The 14,585-nt window shown below is 40.2% G+C and overlaps 1 pseudogene; it reads right to left on the bottom strand.

Moving 5' to 3' along the window:
* Positions 1-518: 518 nt before the first annotated feature.
* Positions 519-12,343, bottom strand: LOC114008180 (40S ribosomal protein S6-like; annotated as a pseudogene).
* Positions 12,344-14,585: the final 2,242 nt, after the last annotated feature.

The following is a 14,585-nucleotide window of genomic DNA, read 5'->3' as shown; positions in this document are numbered from 1 at the left end:
ACCTCAGTTTGAGTCCCAGACTTGGTGGCTTGAAATTTACTTTGGACGCAGGTGTGTGCATGCCCAAAATCCTGAGAGAAGAATGGAGAAGGGATTGTGGCATGGCCATCACCCCTGTGGGTTGATTTCTCACTTTTCTCTCTCTGTTTCTCTCTCCCTCTCTGACAAGCATACGCACTCTATAGCAAAAATTTCTCTAAAGGAAAAAAAAGAGCTCCATGATATTTATTTTGTATTCATTTGTTAACTATAATTGCTGAAAGGTAACATCATTGCTGGGTCCACAGTGATACCTACTTTGGTATTCCACTTTTACCAACTCTAGCACACAGCATTGGCAGCTTTTTAATTGATGAAACCAGGCAAAGATGAACATGGTAGGCATATTTTTTTTTGAGAGAGAGATTTTTGCTATAGGGCGTGTGCGCTCGCCAGACAGACAGACAGAGAAAGACAGAGAGACAGAAAGTGAGAAATCACCCCCCAGGGGGATGGTCATGCTGCAATCCCTTCTCCTCCATTCTCCTCTCGGATTCTTGGGCACGCACGCACACGAGCCTGGCATGAGTTTAAGCCACCGGGTACAGGACTCAAACTGTGGTCAACTACATGGGAGTCCAGTGACATAGCCATTATGCCAATTGCTGGTCCCAAGGAGACCTAAATTAACAAACTAGAAATTTATTTCTCAGGACCAGCAGTTAACATAATGGCTATACATAGAGAAAGAAAGTGAGAAATCACCCCCCAGGGGGGATGGTTACGCCACAATCCCTTCTCCTCCATTCTCCTCTCGGGATCTTGGGCACTCACGCACACGCGCCCGGCGTGAGTTTTAAGCCACCGGGTCCGGGACACGAACCGCGGTCGACTATGTGGGAGTCCAGCGACATAGCCATTACGCTAACTGCTGGTTCCCAACATGGTAGGCATTTTTAAGAGGGAGAAGGTAGCCAAAAGACAACGCATAATGGTGATAGCAGTGGTTATAATAAATGCTGAAGTTCATCAGCTAAGGGGAGCAGAGAAGATACAATAAACATGCTATTCCCAGCAAAGCTTCATTGGCTCTGATTCATGTGTCTGGTGCCCATCATTGAGTCTCCAGGGTGACGTGTTAACTGGCTTTCATTTGGATCACAGACTGTACCCTAGGAGCAGGGATAGAGTGCCACAGAGCAGTGGAAGATGAGGCACCCACACACAAATGCTCTACACAAGATGTTTAAGTCTAATTTTCATCTCATCTTATATTTGGATTCATCTTCCGCAAAGCACACACTTTGGAAACGCAAAGTCCTAGTTTATTCCCTTCCCAGCTGTTTATAGTTGGGAAAGTGATGAACAGGTTAAAGCTATAGTTACACATTTATAAAGATAACAATACCCACCCACCCCCAGGTTGTAGCAAAGGTAAAGGTTGAATATGGCCATGATGGAAGGGGACATTATCTATTTTCATCACAGTTTTATGTCCAGGAGCTCCTAGCACTGCATATAACAGGTGATCAGCAGCGTAAATTAGAAGTGCTTGACATATAGTATGTGCTTTAAGAGAGAGAGAGAGATGTCAGAAGAGTCATGAAGCAGTTTTGCATACACAAACATAGAAAAAAATGTTGTGACTTTTCTATCAACTGTCAACCCATTATTTTCTTTTTCTCTAACCCAATTAAATCTGATGCTCATAAGTGACTGCAACACATTTTATCTGGCTAAATCTGGCTTCCTTGTGACACCCAATAGAAAATTTAATAAGAAGTTCTGAAAATTTTTGTTGTGCGTCACCCACCTGCTTGTCTCCTAGCAACTCAACTATGGAAGCTACAGGAAAGCTGAAATTTTCCAGAGTGTTTCTTGCTGTTCAGTCTGACTAAGCAGGCAATGAAGCAAACTTTCCTATTTCAAGAAAAAAATCCTTTAAAACACTTTGTGTGTGATTCCAAGTAAATATTTTAAAAAGATTTTCTCAGTGAGTCAGCTGTCAGTTTTGCTGTCATAAATAAGATCCAGAGAAACCTCAAAGCCATGTGGGCTTTCCAGCCTGAAAGCTATCCCCAGAGAAGGGAATTAATCAGTTAGCACAGGAGGCCCAGCTGTCTCCTCATCTAATTCTGGATCGTGCAGCAATAGGTACGTTAGAGTTTATGCAGTCTAGCCTACTGGAAGTTTCATTTCGAACTCTGGCTGTCATTTATAAACTTTGTGAGGTCAGAGAAGGTAGGGAAGGGTGAGTATTTCAGAAGCTGAACCTGGAAATAAAGGTTTCTATCTGGAGATCAGAATTTATCTCACTCTAGCTAGGGGTGACTTTGTCCCAAATCCCAGAAGAGGTTTTCAGGAGTTTCTCTGAGCATAATTTTTCAAATGCTGAAGCCAAATTACTAGGCCCTGGATGGAACAAACACTCACACACTGAGAAGCTGATCTCAGTCAAAGACTCTCAGGTCCTGTAGAAAAGTATCTAGAGATGGTTGGATGAACTGGTAACAGGTGCCCATAGAGTCTCGGTCCTTTAAAGCTGTGATTCTGGTAGGAGAATGATCAAGTTTAATTCATCTCTATCAGATGCTCCAGACAGTGTATTGGTTCTTTCCATTAATTTTGTTGCCAATGTTTCCCCCTCACACCCTGACCCAACTGTATGCCAAAAGAGTGAGGGTGGCACAGGAAATCTGTACACTTTGGCACGGTTGGTATAGTGAGAGCTGGTAAACAATGTGAAGGTCAGGGTGCCTGTTTATAAGTGATAACCCATGGTGTTAAGAATCGGTTCTGTGGTTTATGTATAAACATCATCCTCTTCTCTCTCTTTCTCTCTCTCTCTTTAGAGAGATTTTTAATGTCAGGTGCATGTGCTTGCCAGAGAAACAGAGATATAAAGAGAGACAGAAAGTGAGAAATTACCCCACAGGGGGATGGCTTTGCCACAATCCCTTATTCTCCATTCTCCTCATGGGATTTTGGGCATGACACACATGTGCCCTGCATGGGTTTTAAGTTGCCAGGTCTGGTGCTCTAACCATGGTCGACTACAAGGGAGTCCAACAACGTAACAATTACGCCATTTGCTGGTTCCCACCCCCTTCTCTTTAATCCAATATATCTCTTCCTCAGTATTATTTTGATTCAACCTAGTGGATTTCATAAACTTCCCGAATAAAGAGAGAAAAACCCTAAAATGCATTTGCACATCTGTCCTGGGATCAGACTCTTGGATACAAACAAGATGCAGAAGCTTGGATGCCTCTGCATACTTTATTATTTATAACATGAGGAGATGGGGCCAAGTCAGTGACTAGAAAACTTTGACAAACAACAGAAACACCAGTAGAGCTTGGTAAAATAGGAGAGAATGCTAATAGCTAAAATAGAAATGTGGAGATTCTTTCTCTGCCTGTGACACTCAGTTCCTTCTTTGTGGATGCTGGGGAAAATCTGCCACTGCGCTGACCATGCTCTACTGAACAAGGTGTCCATGAAGCTTCTACACACTAAGTGTCTAGGCAGGTCCAAGTGAACAGAATCCAAACATCTGAAATATGATTAGGGTCAGAATATTCCTATATTTGCATTGAATCTGATACACAAAGAGTGTTCAGAATGGAAGAGAGATTGCAGATCACCTCCTTCTGCATGCCTCTGAACACTTACATTGAACTTCAAAAATTATACAGAAACACACCATCCATCAGATGACTAGAAATCACTGCAGGGTCACAAGAAATATGGGAAAGCAAGAAAATATTTCTCCTCCAAGGGAAAGGAATAACCCCTCTTCATCCTCAGACAGTACAATGAAACTCACAGAAATGTCTGATAAAGAATTTAGAATATTCATAGTGACAAAGCTAACAGAGATGGAAGAGAAGAGAGGTAATGAACTGCAGAAGTGGCAGGAGAAAAGGAACTGACGAGTTCCAGGAGGTGAGGAAATTCTTGCAAGATTTAAAAGATGAATTACACACTATAAAAATGAATCAAATGGACCCATTAGAGATGAAGGCTATAATACAAGAAGTCAAAACCTCTCATGAAAGTATTAAAAGCAGACTAGATCATACAGAAAATTGAGTCTCAGATTTAGAAGATAGAATTGCTGGCCCAGGAAAATCCACAATGAAGAGTGAGAAAATTGCACAAAAATTTGAGAATAATATACAAGAAATACTAGATACCATCAAACATCCAAACATCCAGATAATTGGTATCCCAGAAGGGGAAGAGACTCATAAGGGCATTGATAATCTATTCCATGAAATCTTGCAAGAAAACTTTCCAAACCTAGAAAGGCATTGTAAGATCCAGTTCCAAGAAATACAAAGGACCCCAAATAGAATCAACCCAAGGAGATCTTCTCCAAGACATGTTATAGCTAGATTGAGCAAAAACCACAAAGACAAGATAATAAGATTGGCAAGAGAAAAATGGCAATTTACCTACAAAGGATATACCATCAGGTTAACAGCAGACTTCTCATCGGAAACAATGCGAGTGAGGTAAGAATGGGAAAATATATTCAAAGTATTAAGGGAAAAGCAATTTCAACCAAGAATACTGTACCCGGGATGGTTATCCTTCATATGGGAAGAAAAGACAAGAACTTCTCAGATAAACTAAACCTGAAAGAATTTACCAACACCAGACCAGATCTCCAAGAAGTTCTCAAGGGAGTGCTGTACTGGGAAAATTAAATACATACACACAGAAATAAAAGTTCAAAAACTAAGAAAATACCCAACTTAATCATAGGGACAAGTCTGGAGTTGAATATCACATCCCAGAATTTAATCAGGAAGATTGAACTACACAGAAGATAAAGTACATGAGACTGAACTGGTGAAATAGAATTTTATGACTTTTGACTAAAATATTGCCAATATTCTTCTAGGCTTTGTTTTCTGGTTTTAAGGATTTTTATCCTTCTTGAGCTGCTGATATGTTCGTGTACCTATTATTTGGACAAAATCCTAACCTGTTTCCTGGCTTTAAGTTTTAAGCGAAGTTCCTTAGCATTTTTTTGATTTATTAAAGTTGAAACTGCTTTTCTTTAAATAAAAAATATATATTAAAAATGCCTATTTAATGACCATAGTAAGCCATAGAGCATCAGCTTGGTGCTACCTTATAGTATATTCATTCTACTCAGAGTTTCACACCTAAAGTCAGACATGTAGTCATAGATATGTATATACCAGCTGAACTTACTACTGAAAGTAGTTAGTTAGATTATTTAAGAAATTTTGTGAATCAATAAAATGTGGGGGGGAAAAGGAATGGAGAAGAGCTGTAGACTCCTGAGATAGTGTTGGAGGCAGTTGGGAAATGCCAGAGGGTGAGAAATAGGGGTAAAATTTGTCCATATTTTTAGTTAAGGTATTTTATGAATCAATAAAATGTGGAAAAAAGTTCAGTATGGAAAGGAGAGAAGAAAAAGAGGAAGGAAAAAACAAGTAAAAATATGTTAATTGACAAAAAATAATTGAGAAGCTATTTGCTGATAAGTTACAGAGTAATATCTTTGGCTTGACTGACATGTCTAATATTTGTGCTGGGAAAAGAAATGTACACTGTAAAGATGTGATTAAATGTAAATAAATAAATAAATAAATAAATTTTTTAAATTGTGAACAGCATGAGGCCAACAAATGATGTGGTGGTTAAAGTTCTAGATTCCCACATGGCTGACTATGGTTCAAATCCCAGACCTGGAGGCTTGAAAATCACACCAGGTACATTTGCCTGCATGCTCAGAATCCAGTCAAATGCACCTGCATTCTTCTGCCTCTTCCTTATTTTCCTTAGTACATTGTTTCTTGAGAGCAATATACAGGTATTTGTTTTGCAGGACATGTGGAGTCACAAGACATTGAGTTTTAGGTGCTTTGGTCATAGGTTTCTTACCTTCTTTATTCCAGGTCTTTCTTCCAGCATATCAGTGGACATGGTCTTCTTTAGAGAGATTTAAAAGTTTTCAGATTTTGCTAGCTCTATAAGGCCCCAGGCAATGAGACACCATGGTATCAGTCAGTCCTGGAATATCTTTCTCTTTTTATTTATTTACAATAACCAAATTGAGAACACTCAGATTGGTGTCCACAATGCAAGTCCAAACAGATTTGTGCTTTCTCCAGTTCTCCTTGGTTTGTAACAGGAATTATCCCTTACTCAGTAACAGGTGGGCATGGCCATGGATCAAAATACCCTGCTTCATGGGGAAACCTTGTCATTTCCACCACTGATCCAGACTACATAACCCGTTTATGCTCCACCCAAAGTGTCAGCAGAAATTTCTGTGGCCATACGCTTCTCATAAAAAGTATGAAGTTTGAGTTCATCATCCACTTCAATGAGTTTCTGGCAGCCAGTGTCTGGGAAGGAGGTATTCAGTTTAATCTTGAAGCAGCTGATCGCTGAGGCACCGTGAAAACGAGGTCTTGGTAGATGACAGAGTTTTTGAAAATAATAACTCTGGTACCTCGTGCTGACCAGTGGTATGGTGGGTAGGTGGCTGAATCTCAGTTTGAGTCCCAGACCTGGTGGCTGGAAAATACACCAAGAGTCTGTGCCCAAAATCCCAAGAGGAGCATGGAGAAAAGATTGCAGAATGGCCGCCTACCCTAAGGGTGCTTTCTTATTCCCCACCCACCGGGTGCACACGCAAGCATGCATGCACACACACACATGCACACTTTACCACTCTCTGGTGAAAACAAGTACCCTAGAACAATTTTTATAACAAACAAACTGAGGCTTAAACAATGAGCAAGTGTGGAACAGTGTAAACCAAGACTGTAACTGAGCCTAACCTGGTTCAAGAATTGGTCGTGCTGAAGGACACATAGGAATTGAGTTCTAATCACAGTATGATGGGGCATAGCTATGATGCCAACGGTTATGTCTTTGAGGCCTTGGGGGTAAGGTGACTCAGTGAGTCCTTAGGCAGTAATCTCTTTATTGTTTCATACATTAATTTTCTTTAATAATGCCAAAGGAGGTGTGCACAAAAGAGAAAGGAAGAGAGGGATGATGTCGTCAACTGGGCCTGATCATGCTACAGTGATTTTCCTTCAATTATCTATCCCATCAGGATTATAGATGAAAGTACAAGCTTGGCACATAAGCCGGCAGGCCTAGGACTTGGACCATGGTTGGCCATGGGGGCTCCACTTAGCCGCTGAACTACTAGCCAGCCCAACACCTTATTCCAGACCAGTCCACCTAGGGTAAAATGAACCCTGGGTCAGTGATGGGCTTTCTGAAAGCATTCACTTCAGTGGAGAATGGATCAGCAGAAGTGATTTCTGGCAGGAGGCTTAGTCAGTAGCATTAGAGCTTAGGGGTAAATCCATTTCTAGTGAGGAATTTAGGAACATAATTAGAAAAACCCACTGCCGAAGAATGGGCAAATAAGCTAGGAGTCATGGAAGACAGTGTGATTGGGGCAGAGTGACCAGCTCATCCTAGTCTTCCCAGGACTTCTACAGGGAAAGTTTCATACCCTAGGAAACATCTCAGTGCTGGGCAAACTGGGAGGTAGGAGGGTGGGGGTTGTTACAGCTCAAGGGCCCAGGAGGCATCCAAGACCTAATTTCTACACTTCCCAGAAAGTATACCAGAGGCAGACATACTCAGCAAAAGAAGATGCAGAGTTCACCAAGTAGTAGCACTGTTTACAGAGTGAGTTGGAGAAAGCTAACGTGCTGTAAATCCAAATTCTCTACAGCATGTCTGCCTAGAGCAAGCAGGAACTGAGCAGTAATTAGATTTGAGAAAGATTCCAAAATAGAAATTTAGTTATGGCATTCTAGTAAATATTAAATAACAAAACCAAGTCCTTCCAAAATAATTAGAAGCTCAATGACTCTAGTTAATGATAGCGGAGACAGCCTAGTTCAATTCCTCCTGCTTGGGGTTGTTGGATCCACACAAGATGCCTAAAGTCAGAGAACCCTCCCAGCTCATTGCAGTTGTTTTTTTGTCTGACCCAAATGAATAACAATACTAAAGACTGGAATTAAATTCACCTGCAGTTTACCCTCAATTTGCAGCCTTTCAGTCATTAAAAAAAGAGGATTCTTTTCATGTTAACTAGCCTTATTCTTGAGTGTGATTCGTTATTATAGCAAATTTAATTTTGCATGAAAAAGCATGATAACTAATTATGTGGCATTTGCATACTCAGAACAAATTCCCAAAAATATTTGCATAAATTTCCTGATGTTCTTTTTGACTCGTTAACAACCTCATCATAGGAAATTGCCTTCCTAAATTGATTTTACACATCTGCCTTGTCTAAGTGTGGCTGATTTTCATCAAAAATAAGGATTCGGATAGTTAAATTATTACCCACTGTTAAGTGAACTGCCTGTATTACTACCCTAAATATGGGTGTTTAATAATGGATTTCTTGTCTTGTGTGATTGTCTCTGTACAAAAAAGTTATATGAACTCGGATCCTAAATGGTTCACAGTTCACTCATTGAACAGGTTTAGCAGGTTAAGGTGTTGAGAGGAGATACTTTTTAAAGTAACAGTGTAGGTGCACCTGCATCTCCTTATCATGGGTACTGCTTTCTTGCTGATCTTTAAAGTGGTATCTACAATAGTACAAATGTGAGTGTCACAGCAGAACAGCTATTGCTGGTTTTGCATTATTTTAATAAAACTTGATTTTTTTCACCTTATGCAAAGAAGGGTGTGCCTTAATGATTCCTCAGTCTTCTAGTGTTAAAAAAGAAATATTTAAAACAGAACAAACCTGGGCCAACCTTATAGCCTAATGGTTAAGGGAGCTAGTTTACATGTACCCAGCTGCTGTTCAAATCCTGGCCATGGCAGCTTGAAAAAGATGCCAAGGACATGTATGTGCCCCAAATTCAGACAGGATGGAAAAATGGAGAAGAGATTGCAGCTTAATCTTGCCCATTGAAGGGTACATTCTCCCTCCCTCTGGGCAATCACTTTCCCACCCGAAAACCCTAAAGAAACAAAAATCTTGAATTGTTACCGAGTGGATGGCAATCACAGAAGGTAACTATTACTCAAATGATTAGTTAATCTTGAAAATGGAGGGGAAGGTGAGGATGATAGTGACATGCACAATGTTACCATAGTGGGTTAATTTACTGACTAGTGAACAGTGGCTTTCAATATTTAGCAGGGTCAGAATGAACTGAGGACTGGTTGACAATGCAGATTTCAGGATCTTTCTCCACCATAGTGGTGTATCTGGGGAAAGGTGGCCAGTCTTCAGTTCCAAGTTTGCAAGTGATGCTAATGATGCCACTCAGGTTCTAAGTCAGTGGTCCTCCCAGTGTGGTCTCCTAACTGTCCTGACTGTGATTATTTAATTAAAGTGAATATTTAATTAAAGCCAAGAATGCCCTGGCAGAATCAAGCAGGCAGTCAGGTGATGGGAAGTGATATTGCTGCATTGTAGCGCAGTTGCTCTCCTGGAGAAGATGAGTGAGATAAGGCCTTCTCGCCACACAGTCTCTCTAAATTAGAAGTCTCCAAGTGTTGCAGTATTTCCCTAGATTTTCTCAGTGGGAGAGTTCAACAACTCCTCTAACCATGTTCTAATACAGTTCATTTTATTGTTTTAGGTCTTTGCCATAGGTCATGTACTCACCAGAGAGGGACAGAGAGAAAAGGTGAGAAATCACCCCCTGGGGGGGATGGCCATGCAGCAATCCCATCTTCATTCTCTCCTTGGGATTTTTGGACACACACACACACACACACACACACACACACACCTGGTATGATTTGCAAGCTGTCGGGTCTAGGACTTAAATCGTAGTCAGCCATGTGGGAGTCCACCACCTTAACCATCATGCCAACTGCTGGTCCCTGTTACAATTTATTTTGTCTTGTCCTTCAAGTGAAGAAATTGGACCAGGTGGTGGTGTAGTGGTAGCTGGACGAACCACATGGGAAAAATCCTAGATTCTAGTCCTAGCACCTCTCTGATCATGCCTAGAGTATATGAGATGTGGGCCAGCTTAGACTGAGGGTGATTCAGTGTGATGGTCCCCTGTTGGGGTGCCTGTATCTAGAAATAAGTGTATATACTATTTAAGAGAGAAGAAATGCCCTTTCTCCTAAATCATACTCTCCATTGTCAGAGCAAAAGGGCTTTCTAATGACCTTTCAAACATGAGAACAGTGCTGTTTCCTTCAGGTTGTATCAATACTCCATGTTACCACCAATAAAAGCACTATTTAATTAGAGTAGTGGTCATTTTTATACAGGATATTTGGGACACACTAGAAGATCATTTGCCACTGTTTATTTTATTGGATATCTTCTACTTCTTGGTCCTCTTTCTCCATCTTCTTAAATTATGGTAAAAATCTCAGTGTAATTGGCACCTGATTCTGTAGGTACAATTATTATGGAAGGTATTTATCCTGATATTAAATACTCAACTAAGACATGATGCTATCTCTGGAGGCAAAGTCGAAGGAGAGCATGGTTCTGTAGCTTCAGGATTACCTATTTTCCCATGGTTGCTCTTTTTACACATTCTCTCTTTCTAGTTTGCAAACTAGAAAGAGGAGCTGCCCAATGAATATAGTATGCCACTCCCTCACGGGATCTCTTTGATTTCAGAAGACTGAGATCCTTTGCTGAAAGAGAGTTCTCACTCTTACTCTTCTATCCATTACTTCTCACTTGGCATTTTCATAATCAGATTTAATGATGTGAAAGTAGTGGCAGTCAGATGTGCCCTGCTTAGCCCCATGCCAATTATATCAGCCTGGGTGGAACCATATTGAAATACCAATTAACCAACCCTTGGGGAGCCAAGTATCTTTCTATAGAGTTGGCCTCTTTGTAGAGGATATTGGGCAAGTTCATTTGTCTTCACTAAGTTGTCACAACTGAGGCCCCCTCCAAGATGACAGTCTGACCAAGGAGAAGTTTCTACTGCATAGGCCCAGTGTTATTGCAGAGGCACCTATAAGCTGCAGTTCTGCTTTGCTGCTTTCAGACCCCTCACACCTGCACAGAACCCAAACCCACCCCAGTCTCTTGGCCCTGGCACCCTATGATGAAATTAATCCTCAATAGAGGACAGTTCTTATTTCACCCTGAGTTCAAGCTCTGTTTGGTGTGTCGTGTTTGTAAAAAGAAAGATGCTGCAAAATACCTTACTGAAAGGAATCATACAAACTATTGCCCAGGAGGTCCCTCTTGCTTTATGTTCCTCTGACCTTGGAGCAGTTCTGGTTCGGCCTTTATCTACATGATTTTCTCTTGGTAATATTTTACTTTATAGCCTTGCAACATTTGCCATTCGAACTCAGACTTCTTGATGACTTTTTGACTCCCTCTCTTATTTTGCATTGATTATACAGATTCTTTGTGTGTGAGGGCAGGTGGACACATGTACCCTGAATATTAACTCTGACAAGGTTGCTCAAGGAACATGTCTCTTCAGTGGGGCCATCCTTGCTCTCTTGAGGTGTATGACAAGACGAAATCTGTGATCTCCTGCAGTATCTCTTGATAACTTGGAGACCTGATTTAGGAGTAAGAGGAAAATGAGGTGGTCATTCATTTTAAGTCATGTTTTGCCTTTTTGTTATAGAAAATGTAATGAGCAGTGCTAGTGTTTCTTTTCACCAAAACAAGTCAACGATGTGTAAATGCTTAATAAAAATGATAGCCCCTAGCTATGTGAGAGCAAGAAAACTCAGATCAGGTCCATTACCTCCCTTGTCAAATTTTTACCATGAAGATAGAGACATAAACGTGATGGAATCCTGAGCACCACCTATCCTGCCCAGAGGCAGTGGAGAGTCTTTGGAATACTTTACTCCAGAGGAAATGTTCTTTCCTCAAGTGTGACTTATGTTCAGTGCCTGAAGTGAGAAATGCAGTTTAACAGACAACATACTCAAATCCTCAAATCCATAAAAGCTTTCTGGCTTAGAAAAAAATACTCAAGCAGGGTTTATGTGTTATATATGCATAATTCTCTCACCCTTAAGGAAATAGCACATTTTTTAAAGAAAGCCTCTTAAGAATGAATATGAAAACAAGCCTAAAATCTAGAAAAATGTGTGTGGCAAAAGGCATCTTCCTGGCTTAGGTTACTCAGGTTTTCTTAGAGTCCCTAGGTGCAACCGGGTAGAATCATACTTTGTTTCTAACACATCTTCATGGATATAGGTTTGTTCCCTAATAACATCTGCCTGTCAACAGATTCTTAGGCCCTGACTCACCTTGGTAGAATAGGAATTGTTGAAAAGGTTTAGCTGTTGACTGGCTGGTGATGGTTGTTGGCTTGTTGTGTTGCATTTGGCCCTCAGAAGTGACTGAAACCTCCATTTAGGAGACCACTCCCCAGTCATCCCAGGCAACATCTTCCAAGCTTTTGTTAAGATTAGTTAGAGCTCTGTGAAGGATGACTACCAGGGGCTGGGAAGGGCTCGTGGGAGGGGGAAATAAAGAGATGTTTGTAAAGAAAATAAAATTACAGTTACAGAGAAACAAGCTCTAGTGTTATATAGTAGGGAAAATATAGTTAATGATTATTACATATCTCAGTAATTAACAAAAAGGTTCCCTGGAGCCAGCAGGTGGCGTAGTATTTAAGGCACTGGACTCAACAAAGCAGACCATGATTCAATTCCTGGATTTGGCGACTTGGAAATAATGTCAGGCACTTATGTGTGCATGCCCAGAATCCTAGGAAGAGAATGGAGGGGAAGGTATTGTCACATGGTCATCTTCCCTAGGGAGTGATTTGTTACTTTCCCTCTCACTGCTTCTCTCTGGAGAGCATATATGCCTATATCAAAAAGTTTGGAGGAAAAAAAGAGATGTTCCCTAAAATAATGATAAATGGTTGAGATGATGGGTATACTAATTACACTGTTGTTAATTATTTCACATAGTATTCTTTTTTATTTATTTTTTATTATCATCATAATCTTGTTTATATTACATTGGTTTACATATAACTTTACAGTGTACTACATTGCTTTTTCAAAAGGGAATGCTATGCATGTCAGTCCATACAGAGACGTTAATTTCCTCACTTCATCATTCAATATCTTTTCAATGTTTTCCCCAATCATTATTATTAGTGTTCTAATTATTTTTTAAAACAATCAATCACTATTTCTCATTTTGCTTGTAAAGACTTTACCCATCATGAACTACTTCTCAGACCAATCCAGTCGAGAATACTATATATGCCATCATCAACAGGTAATAAGCCATATCTGTTTCCCACTAATGTCCTGCCTCTATTTGTTCTCTTGCTATCTTTCTCTATCCTCTTCTCTCCATCCCCCCATTCCACACTGTCTTATTCTCTTCACTGCTTTTATGTTCTCCAATATTTTGCTCTCTATTATAGAGTGCAGATAGTAGATATATATTAAGTGGATATATACAAGTGGATTCATAGCCTGGCTTACTTCACTCAGCAATAGATCCTCCATATTTAACCATTTTCTATCAAATGCCAGCGTCTTGTTATTTTTTATGGCTGAGTAGTATTCCATAGAGTATATATACCACACTTTTCCAATCCATTCATCAGTTTGTGAACATTTAGGTTGGTTCCATGTCTTGGCAATTGTGAATAATGCTGCAATAAACATTGATGTGCAAGCACTTTTCTGACTGAGCGTTCTCCTGTCCTTTGGGTAGATACCTAGAAGTGGCATTGCTGGATCAAATGGTAGTTCCCTTTGTAGATCTTTGAGGAACCTCCATATTGTTCTCCACAGTGGCTGAACCAGTTTACATTCCCACCAACAGTGCAGGAGGGTTCCCTTTTCACCACATCCCCGCCAAAATTTATCACTTTTTATATTCTTAATCTTTGCCATTCTGACAGGGGTTAGGTGGTATCTCATTGTGTTTTTTATCTGCATCTCCCTTATGATGAGGGATGTTGAGCATTTCCTCATATGCTTTTGGGCTGTTCATATGTCTCCCTTAGAGAGATTTTTGTTCAGCTCATTTTTCCATCTTTTAATTCGGTTAATCTTTTTTTGTTGTTGTTGTTTTGTTTTGTTTTGTTTTGTTTTGTTAGCATAAGGCACTTGAGTTTCCATGTATTCTGGTTATCAGCCCCTTGTCTGAGGCATATTTATCAAAAATATTTTCCCATTCTGAGGGTTGTCAGTTCCCACTTGTTATTGTGTCCTTTGCTGTGCAGAAACTTCTTAGTCTGATATAGTCCCACTTGTCTATTTTAGGGATTATTGCCTGTGCTTTGGGAATCTTATTTAAGAAGTCTTTGCCTACTCCAATGTCTCCCAGTGTTTCCCCTGCATTTTCCACCAATAGTTTTATTGTTTGAAGTCTTAGGTTCAGATCTTTGATGCATTTTGAGTTGATTTTTGTCAGTGGTGAAAGATGGGGGTTCAGTTTCATCTTTCTGCAGGTGGATACCTAGTTTTTCCAGCACCATTTACTAAAGAGGTTTTCCTTTTCCCAATGGATTGACTGATATCCTTTGTCAAAAATCAGTTGGCTATAAGCTTTGGGGAGTTATTTTGCATATATTATTCTTGAACCAAAAATTCAAACTGTAATCCACAGATTCATGTTA

The sequence above is a fragment of the Tupaia chinensis genome, unplaced genomic scaffold, assembly GCF_000334495.1.
Source record: "Tupaia chinensis unplaced genomic scaffold, TupChi_1.0 Scaffold000296_1, whole genome shotgun sequence".
NCBI lineage: Eukaryota > Metazoa > Chordata > Mammalia > Scandentia > Tupaiidae > Tupaia > Tupaia belangeri.
The sequence above is the reverse complement of the archived record's forward strand: the minus strand, read 5'-3'. Positions and strand labels throughout refer to the sequence as shown.